Source organism: Dermacentor silvarum, chromosome 1 (genome assembly GCF_013339745.2).
Source record: "Dermacentor silvarum isolate Dsil-2018 chromosome 1, BIME_Dsil_1.4, whole genome shotgun sequence".
In the NCBI taxonomy this organism is placed as follows: Eukaryota; Metazoa; Arthropoda; class Arachnida; order Ixodida; family Ixodidae; genus Dermacentor; species Dermacentor silvarum.
In genome coordinates, this window is record NC_051154.1 from 402548053 (window position 1) to 402553830 (window position 5778).

The 5778-nt window shown below is 39.7% G+C and overlaps 1 long non-coding RNA gene across 3 annotated transcripts in view; it reads left to right on the forward strand.

The window, feature by feature from the left end:
• Positions 1-5037, forward strand: part of LOC125942514 (uncharacterized) — a 10493-nt gene extending 5456 nt beyond the window's left edge. The window contains exons 2-3 of one of the 3 annotated variants that reach the window (XR_007465173.1): positions 1684-1765; positions 4851-5037. This is a non-coding gene — a long non-coding RNA (uncharacterized LOC125942514). Of the gene's footprint in view, positions 1-1683; positions 1766-3777; positions 4487-4850 lie in introns of those variants that run through there. The other 2 variants (XR_007465174.1, XR_007465172.1) reach the window with 2 other exon arrangements.
• Positions 5038-5778: the final 741 nt, after the last annotated feature.

The following is a 5778-nucleotide window of genomic DNA, read 5'->3' on the forward strand; positions in this document are numbered from 1 at the left end:
ATTACCGCGTTTTCGCCAGATTTCATTTTGCACTGAAAAGGGCTGTTAAACGAGGTAGTTCGTACAGGACGGCAAGAAAAATGTGACGAAATACACAGCTGTGTTTAGTTCTATTTGAGTAATAGTTTCCGTTCATTTACAATGTGGGGACAAATGCAATGGCAAATGTTGGTTGCGAGCTGAGTGGTGGTTGCAGTGGTTATCGGCGGAACACTGTAGAACAGTTGCCATTTCTTTCTTAATAAATGTATGCACTGATTTGTACAAGCTTTATTTTTTTTATTAGAGAGACTGTTTGAATGTGAAAATTTCGATTCTGTGCAACAGGTCCAAAGGCATTTCATAACACTGTCAATATGGAAGAGGCAATAATGTTCCAATTGCATATTTTATATCAAGCTGTTTGTAAAATACGGCACATGTTGGCTTCGAATGGGCAGTAAGCTTCCTGCACTGTATGTGTGCCCATGCCTGAAGGTACACCTGAGCTTGAGATTATTAGTTGCCATTTGGTGCACTACGTAGATTGTGGAAGACGTCTGCTGCTTTCTTTATGTGGCGATGGGTTCATCAAGAAACCATTTACATGCATTTCGCTTGTTCTTAGAGTGAAATAATGACTGCATACACTGTCAGGAATTATAAAGCACCTGCTCTACTTCCTCTGATAGTGGTGTCGTAAATTGAATTTTCACCCTGCATGGAGCAAGAAAGTGAGCAGAGTTGTGTGATCTAGAACTTGTCGCACATTATATATGTGGTTAGGCATTATGTATGTGGTCAAGCATGCTTAGAATTAAACCGCCACCTGACGTGGTTGCTTAGTGGCTATAGTGTTGGGCTGCTAAGCACGAGGCCGCAGGATCAAATCCCGGTTACGGCGGCCGCTTTCGGTGGGGGGAAATGTAAAAAACACCTCGTGCACTTAAATTTAGGTGCCCGTTAAAGAACCTCAGGTGGTCCAAATTATTCCTGAGTCCCTCACTACGGCGTGCCTGATAATCAGATGGTGGTTTTGACATTTAAAACCCCCATAATTGTTTTTTGAATTAAACTGCTTTGAATCCAAGGCAGGTCAGCTGGAATTGCCTTGGCATAACACATCACTACTGCCACACTCAGAGCAAGCATGCTGTAGCTGGTACTACTTTGTCGGACGTAAACAGACCTGTGGAAAGCATAAATATTGAAAAAAAACTGCAAATTTCTGAAACGTTCCAGAAATTCAACATGCATAATACCAAAGGTGGCTTAGCAGATTTTTTGAACTGTCACTGTGAATAGAACATCACATGGAAAGAAATTTATTGTACACTTATTACACTTCAGGTAACACCTCAATAACTTCAGAAACACATTTCCTTCCTGAAATCTCAGACTGTGGAGTAGCTACTTTAATGTGTCAGTAGGTGCACCTCATTAGTGGGATCAGTTGGGGTCCTTTCAGTCTTTATTTGCTCATAATAAACTTATCAGCTGATTGGTAGATAATGCGCAAGTGCTAAAATAGTCCTTGTGTTTGTCACAGTGTCATCTCTTATTCAATGCAACAGTTGTCTGTGTGAAACTGTATGCTTTTGTATGTAATAACCTCTAAATTGACTAGCATCTGTTGTGTCACTCGACATAGTTTTAGAGCCTGTCCTGTATTTCTGTACTTTCAGAAAACCTGTTTTTTTTCAGCCTCTTCCTCTGCAGATGACGTTGGTGATTAATATCTGTGAGCAGCACTGACCTATGCCTGAGTGAAGAGACATATAAGTAGGTAAGTCTAGGCTTGTTGTTAAATTATTTTGTCATTATCGTAGCTGTAAAATAGATTTATGGAATTTCAGTGTGACATCTCGTGTGGTCGGGCTGAATGAATTGCAACTGTGATGCATAAACAAGGAAGTAAGGCATGTTGTTGGGCTAGTCAGTTCATAGATTCAGCGAAAATCTTTAAACTGCGCAAAGAAGACACAACGTGAACAGAAACGTGTGTGAGCTTCAATGTTTCTGTTCACGTCTTGTCGTCGCACAGTTTAAAAATTTCTTGAAACGGGAACAGGCACAAGTACTGATTTGGAATGAAAAACTTACTGAATGTACAAAATATATCTACCATAAGAATTCAAATGCAACCAATTCTGAAACTACTTGAAAGTGGTTCATTTCCAGGTTTAGCTGCACTTGTAACAGCAGTCTAATTTAGACTCCAAAACATGCACTTGAGACTACTGCATGCTTAGAAACCAGCTACAGTGTGATTACATGTTGCACATCCATGTAATTATGCGTAACAAATATTTCCTGTTCGCATTTCAATTTATGCTATAACTGAGTAAACTCAAGAAATAGTGTGCATATGCTTTTGTCAGTAACTTCCATCTGTTATGTGTGCCTCATTGTCCTGTACAGTAGATATTATGTATGCTTTTCCAAGAGTCAATGAAATTGCTACTTATTGCAAAGCTAGAAGTAGGTGTGGCTCACACTGTTTTTCGCTGTTGTTGCTTTGAGTGTTACATATCGCTGTACATTATCCCGTGGTATTGTCAGTCTCTTAACTATTCGGTGGCATCTCAAATAAATGCTAGACTATTGATAGGTGTAGTATAAATGAAGGCTTCACTGGCAGGCACACAGAAAGTTGATGCTTTCTGAGGCATAAAATGTCTGTGCACCTACGCCTGCAATCTTTCATTGTTTTTTTGCATGAGAAGTGGAACACACGAAGAAGATATTCCTCTTATTGTGTTCAACTTGGTGCCGTGGTACCATGAATTTATACTAGCCAGTCCAAATATTATTTGTTTTTGTTAATGTAATCTTTGACACATGCCAAGAGAACTAAATTGTGGTTTTTCGCATTACAACTTTTTTTAGAACAAACACTGACCGCTTATGATAATGTCAAAAGCAATGAGGAAAACCAACCGTATCGTCTGGCATGCTCACAGAAGGCACTACAGATACAAGTGTTTAACCTGAAATAACATCTTTTTTATAGACAAAGTTATGCCGTCCTGGCACACATCTTTGGCTGTTGCTATACATTGTTACAATTAATTTGTTTCGCTTTGGGATTTTTCAGGAACCTGGTGCTATTAAACAGTGGACGACAAGCACATTTATTAAAGGGCAGCTAAATGGCTACCATACCCATTTTTACATTGTTTTTGGGCTGTCTCGCTCTGTCATTAACATTCCCTAGTTTCGCTAGCCATTTAGCAGCTCTTGTAATAAATGCACATGCACTCAACTGTTTAGTAGCGCCAGGTTTCTGAAAAATGCAAAAACCAAAAAAAAGTTTAGAGGTGCACTGGATAGCAAAAGTCATAGACAAGTGTGTCAGTGTGGTTTCAATAAGCTGATCAAAACGAAGCGATGGTATATATCGATAAAAACTTGTAACTGTAGTGCCATCTGTCCACATATGAAGGAATTCATTTTTTTATTTGCCAATGTACTAAAGTGTTTACCAATGCACGGATCACCAATCCTAAAACTCCACTTATCTGTAATCTGTAGAGTCAACTCGACCCATTTCAGCATCGAATAAGAGCACATTCAGAATGGGGATGGCAGCTACGTTGAAGCAATGAAGGCACAAAAAACACTATCTGGTGTCCCGTCTTTTTTTTTTACTGTGGTCACATATGTAGCACCTTTGGCCTATATAGCTTCTACAGCTTAATGGAATAGAATATATAACACATGCACTGCAATCGACTACATTTTTGGTGCAAAAGAAAGTCATGCTAGCAACTAATGAATGCAACCTTTAGGTTGCAGGCGACAAACCTTCACGAGGTTGGCTACCCAAGTTAGTTCCTGGTGCTCGTTGCAGAAGGCCTGCTCAAACAGTCACTGCAGAGGCAGATGTGTGCTGAATGGCAGGGGGTGCCACCATTAACAAGATAAAGGATGCTGCAGGACTGTATATCACAGCCTTTCACACAACTTAAAAAGCACAGCAAGCAGACATCAACTTTGTCTATTCTGCACCAAACTAGGTAGCATTTACCAGGAATGCCACAAGTGTAAAATGTAAAAAAAACGGTAAAGTGTTGTCAAATGCAGAGCATACATTATATATCACATTGGATTATTCTGTGGAAGAAGCTACATAGGCTAAACAGGCAGATGTGCGAATGAGGCTGCGTGAGCACAGTAACAAAGTGAAGATAACGGCACCAAATGGTTTGTTGTTCCTTCAATTCTTAAAATGTGGCTGCCGTTCCTGTTTTGAAAGTACCGTATTCTAGGTAGAAATGGGTGTGAGTTGACTCAACAGAATGAGTGGATTGTCAGGGCTGGTCACGTATGTATTAGCAACTATTTTGTGTTGTCAAAAAAAAATCGGAATTCCTGCATATGAGCTGAGATTACCGTGCAAGCGTCAGCATTTTTTTTTGCAATTGTTTGCTGTTGTACTAATGATTACACTTATACATGTATTCTCTGACGCACAAGCCGAGGTACAAGATGGGGTACCGGGAAATAAAAGTTCTTGAATGTTAGCAATATGTCTGGGTGTGTTCATACGCTTTATGTTAACCTCGCCTGTATACACTATACTAGCATTTCAAGTGCTTCCATGTCCGAAGCTATTGAGCTATACAAGATAATGTGTATGTTGGCTATTGAGCTATACAAGAGAATGTGTATGTTGGGTGAATAATTCAGCAGTTACAGTTATATCTTGAGAATGTGTTAGTTTGAACTGTGAAACTTGTCATCAGCACAAAAAAGGGCTTGGGGGTTTTTCAGAAATCGAAGGACCTAACCTACAAAATATTTTTATACAAATGTGCTTTAGTGTTATGAGTATCGGTCAAAGAAATAACACTTCATATCTATTGCAGGTGCAGATTGGTGTAGGCTTTGTGCTGCCTTTTAACAGTGGCAGTATATTTAAAGTGTACATCAGATGCCAAGTGTGCAATAGATGTGGGCCTGTGGACACCAGCAGAAGCTGGGGAAAGACGCCTGACTGGGCAGGCCTGCCGCACAGTTTGCATTCAACCAGAAAGCTTGCGGCAACACCGGAGAAAGTGGCTGCTGTGAAGAGTAAGTGAACAGTTACCTGAATTTTACCTGAGTTACCTGAATGATTTACATTCACTACTGTATATCAGAAAGTTATCTGGATGAGTAGCGTTGACACAGCAAAAAGAAATGCCAAACAATGATTGATGCTAGTGCCTACTGTTTATTGTCTTAAATACAAGTGAGATTTTCAGCACCTTATGTTCCTTGAAAAGTGTAATGCAGACTTGACATGTTCGATCATAGTTTTCCATGCTGCAGCATTCATCCTAATGCTCTTGAAAAAATGTTTCTGAGTAAAATTAATTTGGTTCTGACACAGCTTGGCAAATTGTGGGGTCTGAAAAGAAGCTATTTAAACCACTGTCTTTCCAATGTGGTGACGGTGGTGATCTATTTGTTATAATCTGCAACATTCAGAGCCATGCGATTTCTAAGCACACCTGTCTTATTGAAATTTGTGACATGTGTCCTATCAGTACTTTTGGCTTACTTGCAGCGATTTCATTTATTTGAGAATAGAAATGAAGAAAGAATTACTACACAAAGAAAGCACCTTGCACATTAGTGGCATGTCAGTTATAAAATGGATATCTGTATTTGTCGTGATAAGCCTGCGATAAATTTGCCTGTTGTCGATGCCAAAAAAAAAAGCAAGGCACTGAGGCATCATACAAAGTTTCAGCACTCGCCTCCAGCTTGGATTAGAGCAGATGACTACACAGTGTGACTGTAACTAGCCTT